This window comes from Apium graveolens, chromosome 2 (genome assembly GCF_009905375.1).
Source record: "Apium graveolens cultivar Ventura chromosome 2, ASM990537v1, whole genome shotgun sequence".
Lineage (NCBI taxonomy): Eukaryota > Viridiplantae > Streptophyta > Magnoliopsida > Apiales > Apiaceae > Apium > Apium graveolens.
This window is the reverse complement of record NC_133648.1, coordinates 20,570,771-20,587,417: the sequence shown is the minus strand read 5'-3', so window position 1 is coordinate 20,587,417 and position 16,647 is coordinate 20,570,771. Positions and strand designations below refer to the sequence as shown.

Below are 16,647 nucleotides of genomic sequence, written 5' to 3'. Positions count from 1 at the left end.
GATTTGTGGCTCACTTGCCATTTCTTTCTGAGACGGTTGAGACATCTGTGCCAAAATTTTCATCAATCTGCACAGAGTCCACAATAGTCTCCACTCCAAACTCATTTATTTCTACTCTCTCAATGGATATTGTTCATCCGTTGAGTAGTGATTGTATCCCGACGGATGTGCCTAACAGCAATCATCCGTCGGTTAGCAAAATTACTACCCCGATGGATATTCCTTATCTGTTGCCTGATTCTACAAACCTTGAAATCTCTTCAATTCTTACAAGTGCAGAAGACTTGGTAGTAGTGCAATAACTCTTAGGACTGAGGGAAGGGAGTGAAATGAGTGAGAGTCTGGGTTGCTCCCAGGAAAAAGGAGAGGAAAAGAGTGAACCTATGCAGTCCATTTCTTCAGGACTGGCAAAAGTGAGTGTGAGGAGTCCCACCTTAGATGGTGAAGGTGAGGGTGTGAGGGTGGGGAGCCAAGGTGAGACCTTGATGCAACAAAAGAGAGATCATGAGAGAAATGCAGGTACAGGAGTGATAAGGATAGAAACCATTGTAAGTGAGTCAATGAATGTCAATGATGCAGAAAGGGAAAGGCTATTTCAGCAAGAATATCAAGCTGTTATAGATTCTATTTTCCTGGATGCTGAGACATTTACTCACCCTGTGACAGCTTACCATACTCTAGATGTACAGGGCAATGAGGAGGCTGAAAGATTGCTGAACTTGGTGCATACTACACAACTTTACAAAGAGCAAATGATGCAATCACTGCTATGCCTTCCAACATTGGCAGTGATTTTGAACTGGATAAAACTTCTTTTGGGGATGCTGGTGGGGATGATGAGGAAGATAGCATGAGCATAGGGGGAGATGCAGATGTTCCTGCCTGGATGCTAATAAAAGAATGCTCCTACTCACATCTCCAATCAACATTATTCAAGCTAATTCATGACACCCAAGAAGCCATTCAGGCATCTTCTAATGCCAGCACAAAGAAGCTACTCACAGCACATCTTGAAGCACTCCAGCTGCATAAAATTCAAGCCCTCTAACACAGTCAGAGTGTGGATGCAATCAAGCAAGAAATTTCTGAAGTAAAGCAGGATGTCATAGAAAGGTTGGATGCTAGACTTCCTGCTACCACCATGATTGAAATAGTTTAAAAAATAAGGAAGTAGGCTGATCTCAATAGACAAGTTGAGGCCATGGACTCAAGATTATCTGCTGTAGAGAAGTCAATGGCCAAGATACTTAACAATCAAGAAACTCAGACTACACTACTCCAACAGTTGGTGGCTGCTCAACCCCCTCCCACACTACTTGATGATAACAAAAAGGGGGAGAAAGGCTCAAGTGAGGGGGAGAAACAGCTCAACATTCAAGTTAGCAAAGTAATTGTGCCTACAATTGATTTCACTAAGCCACCAACTAAAGACAACATTGATCTGATCAATGAAGCAGCAGCCACACTGAGAGCAGCTGAGAAAAAGCAGTTGAGCCCAATCAACTGGGAGAAAATTGATGAGGATATTTCAAAAGAGGTTTGGGCTAGCAAAGAAGCCAGAAAAATCAGCCATTCATCACTCTCAAGTCAGGCAAATCTCTGTGAATGAAATGAGCATGAATAATCTGGAAAGAGGCCAGCCATCCAGCATCAAAACTCCAAAGGCTGAACTAATTTTGAAGCCAAAGGTGAACTATCCAAAATCCTCACTAAAGAACCCTTTGGACAGTGTATGAGACACCAAATCCTGATGAGAAGAAACTGCTGTCAAGATCTATTACATTCTACAAAGATCCAACTGATTCAACATTGAAAAGAAGAATTGCCAAGGTTTTCAGGAATGATAAGGAAATTTGTGTGGTGGCTGGACACCCTCAATTTGCTGAAGCAAAGAGAGAAGAAAAAACAAGATTGAAGCAAGAAAAGAAGCAAGCTGCTCTAGATGCTAAAAAGGTCAAACAAAAGAAGGAGCAAGCTGTTATCTTGGCCAAGCTGCAAGCTGTGAAACCTACACAACAAATTCCTGAACAATTATCTGAAACCACTGAATCTAAGGAGCTAAAAATGCAAGAAGAATCACAGCAGAGAAAAAGGTTTAGATACAAACTTCATGCAAAGAGGAAAGTGAACTTTGATGAAAAGGATTTGGAAGATCAGTTTCCCAAAAAGTCTACATCTGCAACAACTCAAACATCCATGCCCTCTGTGGCACATGAAGAATTCAAGATAGATCCATCCAAGAATTTTCATGGTGAACCTATCATTCCAAAGGATGAGCCAATAGACTGAGATAGTCTACCAATACCTGAACTCAATCTACCTCACTTTATGAAGTCAAAGAAGATAAAGACCAGAGCAGTCAAGAAAGTGAAACCCTCAACTCTCAAATCCAAGTCCCTAACCAAAGCTCAAACCAAAGTCAACAAGGGAGACATCATGTACATCTGTGACATAAAGGAATTCTCAGATCTAAACCTCTATCTAGATGAACTGGAAGAAGTTAGAGGGATTGATGCTTACAGGAATCTACCTGAAAGGTTAGTATTCAAGTACAAGGGAGGAAAAGAGATACAATGGCCACTTCACAAGATCCTTCAAGAAAGCCAACTTTGGATTCAATGTGACAGCTAGAAGACTGGTTCTAAAGAAGATTGAAAATTGAGGAGTATTAGAGCCAAAGATGCACTCCCAAAGACTCTAACTATTCCTTATACTGGAAGTAGAGTGCATCTAAGGCCCTACTGGCTAATGGAATTCATGGATGATAAGGGAGTTAGAATATTCCTCATATTAGAAGACCAGTTGAGCATCTCTAGCAATGAGACTCTTTTGGAAATGTAAGGAATGCTAAATCTCTCAAAATCTGATGAACTGGAATTCCACAGATAGCTCCAAAATCAGATAGAAGAAAATAACAGAAAGCTTGGAAAGAGATCCAGGTCATCAAGGAAATAGATCAATCTGCTCAGGCTAGAGGAGCACCTTGAAAATGTCTGTGAGCAAATCTTTGTACATTTTGTTATTTGCAGCACTTTACAGTTTTATCTACTTTCATTTAAATTTGTATTTTTAGAGTGTTTTGTTATCATCAAGTTTCTCTTAATTTATGGCTACAATTCTAGTAGACATAAATTGGGGGAGATTGTTGGGAATATGTTGTGAACTTGATGATTTCATTAACAAAACACCTTAGTAGATTCAACTTAGTGAATTATGTAGCACTCGATGGATAAGCAAACATAGTCCCGACGGATGACTCAATACAGTCCCGACGGATGATGATTTGACATCCATCGAGTGAGTAGCTTATATAACAATAAGTCATGTAGCACATTTCTGCAAATAACTTTGTATAGATTCTGTAGTAGCTTATAAGTCATGTTGACTTTAATTAGATATGCGGAATAGGTTGATTAATTGTAAATAGATGATGTCTTGTAATTCTGCATCAATGAAATGTCAAGTGCCAAATAGCTACCCGACGGATGATCAACAAAGCTACCCGACGGATGATCAACAAGGCAACCCGACGGATGATCCTGTACCCGACGGATGATCAATTCAAACATCTGTTGACAGTGACAACACAGTCTCATGCGTCGAGTGTTTGTAAAAGGAATGTGGCAGCCTACTCAACTGGGTTTTTGAGAACAAATAAGCATTGCCATTTCCATGTTATTATAAAGATATTCAAATATGTTGGAATAGAGTAATGAAGCAGCATAGTATTAGACTTGATAGGTTTTGTTTTATTATCTTGTCTTATTAATGTGTAATCTTGGTGATATATAAACCAAGAGTAGCAAGTAGAACAACAACAAGACTAAGAAAATTTATTTCTCAGATAAACAATTGTAAGCTGTATCCTTAACATTTCTCTGTAAGTTTAGTTGTTCATATTTGTAAGCAGATGTGAGCTATTAAAGCTACACAGGGATCTCTTGATATATATATATATATATATATATATCTGGTGGATGCATTCAAATCCACTAGAAAGTTTTAAAGACTTGTGTTTTTATTACTTTGTGTTTTGATTCATTTTAACTTGTCATTCCGTACTTTGCAAATCAAAACACTTACATATATATTTTGAGTTAGAACATTTTATAATTCAGAAAAAGTTTCAAGAATTCCATTCAACCCCCCTTCTGTAATTCTTATTGCATTGTTAGGGACTAACAATATATCTTCTGACGCCTTAAGTTCTGATATTAAGTTCTGACTTTAGTATGTTCTGATTTCAGTAAGTCCTGATATGTCATGTTGTTAAGTTCTGAAAACTAAACACAAATCAGATTAGATATGACATCTCACATATATCTAACATTATATCTTTATGAAATATATCTCTAAGTCAATATGATCAAAAAAATATCAAAACATGATATTTTTAGGTCTGTATTGCAACAACAATAAGGCAATAAGCTCGAAAAAGAAATATATCATAAATATTCTTTAGAAGACTCGTGCTATTACAAAAATATTTTACTCTTCGCTCTAAAATATATTCTTACATCTATCAAAATAGTTTTTATTCAAAGTAATACTTGACGTAATTTTCTCTCGTTTCATAAAATCAGTATTTCTCGGAGAAAATTATTCAAAAAATACTCCAAAATATTTTAGACCATCCAAATATATTTTATATATCAGAAAATATATTTTAAATATTTATTCAAGTCAAAACTTTGGATAAAAAATCCATCTCTTTCATTTCAAGACCGATGGTATTTTTACTCGGAAGAAAAGCTGATAAAACTGTTTTAAATCTAGATAAAATAATTTCACATACTAGAATGACTTAAAATTTGGTATGGATCATTTAAATGCTATTTATATGCATGGTAAAATTTTTGTAACATTTTGATAGTTTTTTTCCGGCACAAAAATCGAGGTATTTTGTCCCACAGTTGACTACGTTTGACCTAGTTACCATTGATCAAGGTTGATCAAAATTTGCAGGACATCATTTTATAATGTTTATATATTTATAATATATTATTTTTATGATATTTATTTAGGAGTTTTTAAGGTGGTCATATTTAATGGTGCTTAATGCTTAATTAAGTAATTAAACAATAATTAAAAGAAAAGAAAAATATATTATTATTAAAATAAATCAGCTGAGTTTTGAGCTCCATAAACTTGTTTTTCTCATATGGCAAATAGAAAAGAAACACAACTAACACACTTTGCTTTCCATGTCATCAATTCATGCCACTTCCATTATCCACCATTCATTCTCCTTAAATCTTCACAATTCAAACTAAATAACTTCTCCTATAAATAAACCCCCACCCCCAACCCATTTTCACTAAGCTAAGAGTCACAAAGTTGCTGGGATTTTCAAGAAGTATACTCTTTTCATCTCTCTCAAATTTTTAAACACGTGCTTCTTCTCAAAAACCTTCTCTATTTTAGATATATTATCATATAGACAAAGTTTTTGATATGCAAGTTTAGCTTCACCCAACCAAGCTTGTTCCCGCCAAGTGAGCTCATCCACTACCACTCTGCGGCTTCCCAAAGGGCTACCCAAAGTTCAATCCAAGTGTCAAAATTCGGCCGAACCTCCGGTGATTTTTTCCGTTGAACTTTTCCGACCGTTTTCCAAAAGTATGAGGTGAAGTGACGTGAGGTGATTCTCATTCTAATACCCAAGTCCTAAACTTACTAACGGGGAGTTAGTAGTCTTTGTACCGTGAATAAGACAAAATATCCAATACCGGATCACTAAGATCCAAGACCGACAAAAGCTAAAGAAACCAAGTCTACATAAGGGATCTACATCAATTTTGAAGAAATAGCGGGGAGTTATTGTCTAAGATAAGTTGTGTAGGTATTACATTTATTTTGAGGTGATAGCCCGGGTGTTACACACCAAGACAAATATTTGTAAGGGTGTAAAATCTTCTCGGCCTACTAAATGAGCGAGTTTATTATAAGGGAAAATCCCGAGTCCGGGAAAGGAGCTCGGGGACTGGACGTAGGGGTGAGCAAATCTATTAGAGATTGCGCCACCTCGAACCACGATAAAATCATCGTGTGGTATTTTCTTACCTTGCACTTTATTTTCCGCACATATAAACTGCATAACTACTCGGAAAAGTTTTAAAAAGGGTTAACTTATTTTAAAATGACATAATAATTTTTAAATTGGTAATTAAGCTATTAAACCCCCCCCCCTTCGAGCTTAATATAGCCCTTTTACGTGATCTTACATGCTAAAACATCATTGAACGCATCATCAACTTGCAAGTATGTCACTAAACTCAAAAAACTTGCTAACAAATCATTGAACTACATGTAACTTGAAATTTAGTCATTGAACATTAAAAAATGTGCACAAACGTTAAATCATGAATTTAACGAAATTCGTTATTTTTTCATTTTTATTATTTTTTTCCAAATAAATCAGTTAGTTGTCTTCGTTTCTTTTTCTAAATAAATCTGTTAATTTTTACAATTTTTTTTCCAAATGTTAGTTTATTTTCTTAATATATTCATTAGTATTTTTTTGCTAAATACATCAATTGGGTTTTTAATGCTAAATAAACATGTTGGTTTTTTTTGCTTAAATTAGTTAGTTTTTTGTTAAATAAATCAATTAGTTTGCTTTTTTACGTGCTTATTTAAAAAATACTTATAAATTTATAAAGTTTTTGATCTTATCCTTTTCTGAAATTTATAAAATTTTAAATTATAGAATTTAAGAAATTTGAATAAATTTCTATTCATTTTGTTAGTGTATGTTAACGGCGGTTACCTAAATGCAAGTTTTTATCGGTTTAATGAGTTGATTGCACACTTTTCGAGTTCAGTTACCTAACTGCAAGTTTTTATCAGTTAATGAGTTGACTGCAAGCTTTTTGAGTTCAGTTACCCGACTGAAAGTTAGCTAGTAGTTCAATTATATTTTAGCTTATTAACCCTATAACGATATGTGGTATAATTTTTGTAAATCTTATGAAATCTTAATGACATTTAAATAGAATTATATATATTTATTTACTAAATTAAATTGCTTTTAATTAATGCTCCGGTTACTCACCGATTTTTCGATTAATCACTGAAAGGTATCTCAATCGAACAATTTTCATTTCTGTATTTTATAGCACAAATTATAAATAAATAGAGATAAGTAAACCCTTAGGGCTTTATTTCAAGAAAAGTTGCAACAACCCGACTTTTCGAACTATTAAATCTAAATCAAAATTAAAATAAAAAACAATTTAGTGATCCAAAATTCTATTACAATGGTTGCCTATAACAAAAGCGCAGATAACGAAAGTTCAAAGTTCAATCTACTCGAATCCTAAGTTCCCTAACTCCAATCATATCCAACTCGAATCTTAGGAGAAACCTGAAAATTGTAAAAGTGAGCTACATAGTCCAGCAAGAAAACAATCGATCCAACTAGCAGGCCAAGTAACACATAAACATATAACCAAATATGATAATCTATACAATATAATATACGAAACAAACACTTTCAATAAGTATTCTTATCATTATTCGATGCATACAATACAGATAACCACATAATAACAATAATTCGAAACCTATAATTCATGCCACGACCACTAAAACCCGATGATAACTGTCCTAAATTTTCAGAAAACTGACACTACAATCCGGTGACTACGCTCCTAAGTTATTATTCGATATTTTCACAAACCATGACATAAATCAAAGACTAAAGTTATCATTGACACACCACACATATATATCGATACATATTTTATAAAATATAATACTTTCAAATATATTATCACTTATCCCAAATTTTGATAATAAAATATACACGCATGACATATAGTTTTGAAAACACTAGCAATATCGATCAAAAACTTACCTCAAAATCAGACTAGATCTGAATTTAGCCTTTTTGACCCTCAAAAAGACGTTTTCATGAAAAACACGAATCACTATGTTGTAAAAAATGAAAAGATATTTCCGAGAAGTTCAGAACCAATGAATTCAGACTTATGATGAATTTTCCGCGAATTTTACATGACTGCTGATTTTTATGAATAAAAGCTCTAAGAATTTTAATAATTAAAACGAGGAAAAAGAATATGACGTTTTTATAACGTTACAAAACCCTATTTATTAATATACAAGTTATCAGTATTCAATTATGATCCAAATTTTAGACCCATTGGTCTAAATCAATGCTAAATCCTAATCTTTATTTAATTTTAATCCTTTTATTCTATTATTCTATTATTAATATTACTCTAAAATTTTTGGGATATTACATACTATCCTCATTAAAAAGAATTTGGTCCCCAAATTCACAACAATTCTAAAGTTCGCGACAAATCTACCCCACATCTCCTATAGATCAGACTTAAACTATGGTCGACGGGATCAGATCCTAGTAAATGTACTAGTCGCATACCTAATACACTCCGATGGACAGTCTGCTCTTGATACCAACTGTTACAGCTCGATTTTTTGGACTATTAAATCTAAATCAAAACTAAAATAAAATACAATTTAGTGATTCAAAAATCTATTACAATGGTTGACTATTACAAAAGCGCAGCTAACGGAAGTCCAAAGGTCAATCTACTCGAATCCTAAGTCCTTGAACTCCTATCCTATCCAACTCGAATCTTAGATGAAATCTGAAAATTGTAAAAGTGGCCTATAGAGCCCGAAAATAAAACAATCGATTCAACTAGCAGGCCAAGTAACACATACACATATAACAAAATATGATAATCTGTATGATACAATATACGAAACAAACACTTTCGATACATATTCTTATTCATATTCGATGCATACAATACATATAATCACGTAACAACAATAATTCAAACTCATAATTCATGCCATGACCACTACAACCTAGTGATAACGGTCCTAAATTTTCAGAAAACTGTCACTTCAATTCAGTGATTACGGTCTTAAGTTCTTATTCAATATTTTCACAAACCATGACATAAATCAAAGATCTGAAACTATCGTTGGCACACCACACATATATATATCAATACATATTCTATAACACATAATACTTTCAAATATATCATCACTTATCCTAAGTTTTTAAAATCAAATATACACGCATGACATACAGTTTGAAAATACTGGCAAAATCTTCGAAAATTACCTCAAAATCTGACCATATATAAATTTAGCCTTATTTACCCTCAAAAAGAAGTTTTTTTGAAAAACATGAATCACATAAGTTGTAGAAAACAAAAAGATCTTTTATGAAAAGTCCAGAACTAACGAATTCCGACTTACGATGATTTTTTTACGAATTTTACAAGAATGCTGATTTTTATGAAAAAAAGCCCTACGAATTTTAATAATTAAAACGGGTAAGACGAATATGATGTATTTATAACATTACAAAACCCTATTCCTTAAGTTATCTATATTCAATTCTGATCCAAATTTTAATGTCTAAACTAATTCTAAATCTTAATATTTATCTAATTTTAATACTTAAGTTCTATTATTTTATTATTAATATTATTCTAAAAATTAAGAGATATTAAAAAAGTTTTCCACTTTTCCATTTTCATTTTTTCTTAAAGTTCTTAAAATTTTCAATTTTAAGTAAATCAGAGGGAATTGAGAAGCTCTGTTTTATAAAATTTTCATTTTTGTCAAAATTTTCTAGATTTTCCTTTTTTTTGAAAATTACAGAAAAATAAACGAAACGTGTATAAAAATTTATTGAAACTAGAAAACGATAAAATTAATTAAATTAGGCTCGTATGATCATATTAAACAAATTGTTAAAACTAGTGAAACTAAAAAGTCATATAACATGTAAAGATTTAATGACATGAGAATAATAATAACTTTAATCATATTAATATTTTAACATCAAAAATTCATTAGTTTTAGTATTTATTTTTTTTGAAAAAAAAGACATGCTACTAATAATTTGTTACTTATTATTAAACATAAAAACAATTTTTATTATTCTTTTTCCTTTTTTAGTTCATTTATCTTTTTTTAGTTCATTTATCTTTAAATGAATAAAAAGCACACGTATATTAGTCTAACAAAATCATAAATATAAAATAATATGATAGCGATCTATGTTGTCGTTCAAGTTCGATACGTGTCTTTGACACCATTCTCGTGTTTTTCATTTTTTTTTAAAGTGAGAAAATTGGATTTTCAATTAAATGGAAAAGTTAGAAAACAATTAAGGTGTGATTTATAAAATTTTCTAGAACCTAGTTATAAGTTGAAAACCCTAGTTCTCCAGTATAATGTGTTTTCTTTGCAAAATACCAGTTTCGAACATGTTTTCAATTTTTATATTTTTTGTAGAAAATTTTTCTGAAAAACAAGTGAAGTAAATGGCCCCTTAATCAAACATATATTTGATCATGTAATTTGTAAAGTAAGTGGGAGATGGTACCTTGTCCATCTTTTTCACATTTCTTTTAATCATATTGTGAAAATCTTCGTTCACTAAATGAGTTAAACCCTTCTATTCTGAACAGTTTTCCTATAAAGGCGTTAAAAACACATGTCAACGGTCTAGAAATTACATAAATCTAGAAAGTCAAGAAATTTTTTATCTTGGTACCTTGGTGTCAACAACTGGAGGTTTATAAATTACATCTCTTGTGGTTATGGAACTAGCTTGATGATTTCCAGAATGTATCACAACATTCACATACAAGTTATCAGTTAAAGGAAGTTACATTCTACGCCAACGTTTTGCCTAAATCCTAATAAAGCATTTCAGAATAGTGTACATGTGAATTTACCAAAGTTTCTTATATACATATCAGTTTCATCAGAAGATACAGTTATTGTAGTGAATCTTTTTAGTTTATGTATTCAAGATACATGTCAATAGTCGGTTCATAATTTTGTATGTGTATTAATATCCCTAATCATAGTGATTAGTGAAAAATATAAATAACTAATCAGTTCCATGCGAAAGTGTTAGTTTGAACTTTAGTTTAAACTGGATGGATGTGTGTATATTTCATTGTGTGAATTATTCTTTTTGTAATGCTACTTTTATTTCGATATCATCAATGTATAAACTTAATCCAGTTTTCAATCGTGAACACTACATGGTGATGCAAATGCAAGTAAGTCTAGATTATATTATAAACTTAATTTTTATTATGCCTTAATCTATTAGGTTTAATATTAGGGCTTATTCTCTATTTAAGTGATGTAATCTCCCATATATTACTTAAATTTTGATTATACACTTATATTGAGAACAATATTATTGATAATTTTCGGGATTCATATAATTTATGTTTGATGATTCGTTTTAAGTCTCTTGTCGTGAATCAATAGGCATGTCGTTATTGATGCAACTAAGCTTCGGTTGGATGGCTTGGTGCTTTCTTGTTTGGACAAAGAGCATCTAGGGTATGTCAAATCTACTCTAGTGCATTGTGGCATCCCAAACAAACACTACTAGAAAAAACACCTTAGACATCGGTTAAATGTCTATGTAAAAAATGTATGATATCTTCGCGACTGATGTTAAATGTATTTTTTCATAAACATCGATTTTTACCCGATGTCTAAGACATACTTTCACAACGGTTTTGGAAATTTTTTTATGTCAAATATCAGGTTAGACATCGGTTATATATATGTAACCGTTGTTAAAAGCCTATTTTAACATCATTTTCTTTAATATAACCAATGTTAATTTCAAAAATAGACATCGGTTGTTTATTCTAGAATTGATGTTATTGCCATTTTTACATGGGATGATATCCCTATATTAACATCGAATATTACACAATACTGAAAAAACTTGATTATCAAAATTCAACCAATACATATATATTATTATCCAATTGAATTCAAGATCATCAAATTCTAAATGTGTACAACTTATCACAAATACGTCTATCATTCTAAACAAACTATTTCAGTGATATGTACAATTAATCTCAATGTTTAAAATCAAACATGTTCCAAGTACTCAAGTTAGCCCCTTTCATGCGGGCTAGTCTTCTTGTCATGTCAGCTCTAATTTTCTCTACCATGCTTCCGATCAACAAAACAAACAGATATTTGTCTCGCCTAAAACTTTTCCAAACCTTTCTGAAACTTTCGTCAACTCTTGTTTGCAAGTCTCATCATTATCTGCCTTCTCAGGGGCACTAATCACTGCTGAAATGAATAAAATAATAACACAGGGAGTGAACAATATTATTCAAATACATAGGCTGTCAAGTGTGAAACTTATATCACAAAACAAAATAAATAATGGAAATACAGGCTTTCATGTCACTCAAACCTTGTCTCATTCGGTCAATTTCCATATGCAAATCCTTAAGCAGCACAACCTTGGATACTTTCTGATTTTCCTGCAAAGGTGGACTTCTTTCGGTAAGAAAGATAAAACAAAAAGAAAACTTAAAGGAAGCAAAAATAGCAATTTTGACCTCTGGCTTGTTCTAGCACGATGTGCATAATCTAGTGTGCTTAATGTTTCATCTAAGCAATTGGCAGATGGATACAAACACAAAGGAAGATGGAAACAAACAAAGGAAGAAAATGCTGCCATATAAAACTGGTGGAGTTGTACAAAAATCTGAAAACCAGCTTAAGGTGCAATCCTCTTTTCTCTTACAGGCACAAGTTCAACCTAGAGCTACATTCAACATTTTATTGACTAAATGATGCTGATGCGATTATTAGTAATATGAAAAGCTTTGTTTTCCTGTAGCAGAGCATCAGTTGTTTATTCTAGAATAGATGTTATTACCCTTTTTACATGTGTTGATATCCTACAGATGTGTTATTAACATCGAATATTAGAAATCTCTCATACACTGATCGCAAGTATTCATTCCCTGTGAAAGAAAAATGTTCAAATGAAAATTTTAATAAGATACATATGAGACATATATAGCTCAGTCTTTCTAATATTTTACTGTCAATCAAGCATGAACTTTATATCTAACAGAAAAATCAATACTAATCATATTGACTACTACAACAAATTCCAGACATTTACCTTTCTATCACATTGTAAGCACTCCTTTCTAGATCTTTCTATTCCACATTCTATACCTTGGCTTTATTAGACCAGACACGGGAGTTTCACTGAGACTGAAACTGAAACATAGCACGAAAGAATGTCACATCACACAGGTAGCATACTATTCTAAACTATTTTGATAGAAAATTATAAACCGCTAACCCTTTTTAGCGAGGGAAATAAAATCACATCCATTAACCTGAAGTATAGACTTTTGAGGGAAGTTCACCTCCTCCAGTGCTAAGAAAGTTCACTTATACCAACAGAATCTCACTTAAACACAAGTTCATTTTCATCGTGAAGGTTGATTAAACCAAATTTACCAATATTTTTTATTAAAAAGATGTTATTTAAAAGTTAAACCTTAATCAGAAAGTGCAGAGCAATGATATTGTAATCAATTTAACTTAAGCTAGCAAAACAATCAAATTGTACATTATGAAAAGTGTTACAGGCCGTAGAAAGATACTGCCATAAGTCCTACAGATGTGTTTCCTGATATTGTCCATAATCGAGAACTTGGATGGGGCAAGGTGGCATGAAAACATGAGCAATATGTGGTACAATTCCAGCCTCAAGCACACTGCATAAAAAAAATTAGCAAACTGGAGGTGCATGACTTACTATTCTTTGTAAGTCATTTTAAGAATTGAGCTATTTGAAATTAGTTGCCCACAAGATAAATATACCCAGAATAAGTAAACAGAACACATATAAGATAGCGAGAATGAGACGGAGAAAAAAGAGATTTATATAATCCCAATTTGACTCAACACCAACAGCAACAGCCGCCATTACAGGGTGATTCTCTGGATTTTTATTATCAGGTTGATTCACCGTTTGACTTGCGTAATAGTAACATTCAAACAAAACCCCAAATATTGAGCTATTTGAAATTAGATGCCCACAAGATAATTGAGCTATTTGCTACTAAACATTTGCACGAGTTTAACTAAGGGCACACTTCTATGCTGAATATCTCTATATATTAGTAACAAGTAAGACCTGGACATCTACATTACCAGGATCATATCTTCAGAGTGAACACCTTAGAGCTAATGATATATCAAATAAATAGGTATCAGGTGAAAAATGTTTAATACTCTAAGCAAAAAATTAAGAAAAGTATTTCCAAAAGTAAACTAAATTTAATTCAAAGATAAAAGTAATTAATTTAAAGCTAACAACAGTATCAAACAATAGCAAATGAAGTATTGTTGATATAAACCAACAACCTCGAGAACGTCTTATGCTCTGTCTGGTGGGAATGATTAACATATATCAAGGATCAAATAACATTTGTGTTACTTTAAAGGTATTCGTTCCTTTCAACTAAAAGCATTAGCAAATTCTTGTATAAACTTCTATAAATAGCAACAACAACAGCAAGCAACCTACTCGAAACATCAATAAAACCAATTTTACATAAACAATTCCACTCTATCTGCCACACAAAATCAAGCACAAATAAACTCATATAAATCAATTATGATCCACCAAGAACACCACTTAAGCCAAATAACATTCAGTCTTAACAAACCCGTATAAATACACACACATATAGACACAAAAAGAGTTGTTCAAACCTCAGTTTCAAGCTTCATCAATCTGGCATTCAAACCCATATTTTCCCCTGTATTTTCGACCCGTCCCATATTTTTCAAACCTGTTGAAAAAAGAAAAAAAAAATTAAAAACCAAACCCAATAATAATTAGAAACTAAATCGAGATGAATAAGCAAAATCCAATCTAACAACTAAACCAAGCCAGTTTCTTCACAAATTAAGTTACTCGAAGCCTAATTGATTAATCGAAGATGTTCTTTAATTTGGGGTTGAATTGGAACCCTAATTAAAAATAATGTGAGATTATGACACATAATGTAAGATTGGGAGATGGTAATATATATGTAGAGAGAGAGATGGATAGAGAGATTTGAGACAGAGCAAGTCTGGAAAGAGACGGGGAGAGAGAGAGAGAGGTGAGAAAATGGGGGAAAGGAAGAAATGATTTTGGAAGGGAGAAATAAACGGGGGAAATATATTTGTTGCTAAGGGGGGGAATATTTGGGAATTGAGGGAAAGTAAACGCGTTTTTTTTTAATTTTTTAAAATTAACCATAGACAATGGTTGTGATTTTAGACTGATGTCTAAGAAAATTTGACAACGGTTATGTTATAAACCGATGTCTAATTCATAATTTTCATTTTTTTAAAAATAATTATAGACAACGGTTATTTTCTCGACCGATGTCTAATATAAGCAGTAACATCATTTTAAAAATAACTGATGTCTAAAAGAGTTTTAACATCGGTCGTCTGAGTAACCGATGTTTATTACAGAATTCTAGTAGTGAAAGTATGAACGTCTGTGATGTGGTTTATTGTCTTGCTGAACAAGGTCATGAAGACACTAGAATTGAGGAGTACAAGGTCTTTAGAGAGAGTCTATTAGCTTCCGAGACAATGTAAGTTTAATAATAAAAATATATTAGTAATGTAGTATGAGTCTAAAGTTACCTTCATATGACTTTTCAAAAGTTAATTACATTTGGTTGTTATTTCGTTAATAGCATGCTGATTTAACACTAATTTTGACTTTAAACATGAATCAAATTACCGATTCATGTTTTAATAAAAGTGGAAATAATAATGTATATTGGATTTTTATATCTTAATAGAGTATCTAGCATTAGGTAATATAATATATGAGGCACCTTGTAATATATTCTGACTCAAATTAATTTGATTTAATACTTTAATATAAACTCATTTTACCCTAATAAGGGTAGTAACACTACTAGTATAATAAAATTAATTTAGGCATATGTTTAATGTGTTGTTTGATTATTTCATTTATTTATTCAGAGGGGCTCTACATAGCATGCTCTTCGATCCTTATCTTGTCTAAGATAGATTGCCGCCAATCTAATTCATTGCCTCACATCTTCTCAGGAGATATCCAAAGATTGATTTTGTCACATTCGATGACATAGTTATAAGTCATAAGAACCAATTTGGTGGTGGTGCTAGTCAACAAATATAGATAAATGAAGTAGAAGCTTTTGATAAGACACATCTAAAGAACATACTAAAACTAGAAAAGTGGCAGGCCGTGAGAATCACTATAATTCTAGTCCAACAAGCAATCATGAATACATCCGTAACACTGGGAGTCATATGAACGAATGGACGGTAATATCCATATTTACCGTTTCATTGTAAGTGAATATCTAAATATTCGGATTTCACATATCTCATTACACCGAAACCGGAATGAAATAGGAATTAAGGGAATTAAAACAAATCCAAATTCATTATTTGACATTTACTATGCTAACTTTTGAATTTACTATATAAATTCTTGTCAACTAGTTAAATTTTGAAATTACTATTTAAATTCATGTCACCTAGTTTACTTTGTCCCCACAAGAAATTTGTTATTTAATTATATGCTATTAAACTTTGTAAAGATTAGAAGTGTCTTGAAAATTTGATATTTTTGGTGTCCCCGTTTATAAACATAAACTGCGTGAGGTTCTGACATGATATCTCGAATAAATGATGCAAACATAATTTTCAATTTCTAAACTGTTCACATCTTTAATGCATAGCCAAGGTAATCTACAGATG

At 32.2% G+C, this 16,647-nt stretch overlaps 1 long non-coding RNA gene across 3 annotated transcripts; it reads right to left on the bottom strand.

Moving 5' to 3' along the window:
• Nucleotides 1-11,783: 11,783 nt before the first annotated feature.
• On the bottom strand, nt 11,784-14,971 carry LOC141705857 (uncharacterized). Of its 3 annotated transcripts, none has more exons than XR_012568509.1 (5): nt 14,602-14,971; nt 13,178-13,598; nt 12,992-13,092; nt 12,269-12,338; nt 11,784-12,141 (listed from the first exon to the last, which is right to left on the bottom strand). It is a non-coding gene; the product is annotated as an uncharacterized LOC141705857 (long non-coding RNA). The 3 variants fall into 3 exon arrangements; XR_012568508.1 differs by having other exon boundaries at nt 12,992-13,598; nt 14,602-14,681; nt 14,770-14,971; XR_012568507.1 differs by having other exon boundaries at nt 12,992-13,598.
• Between the last annotated feature and the right edge of the window lie 1,676 nt (nt 14,972-16,647).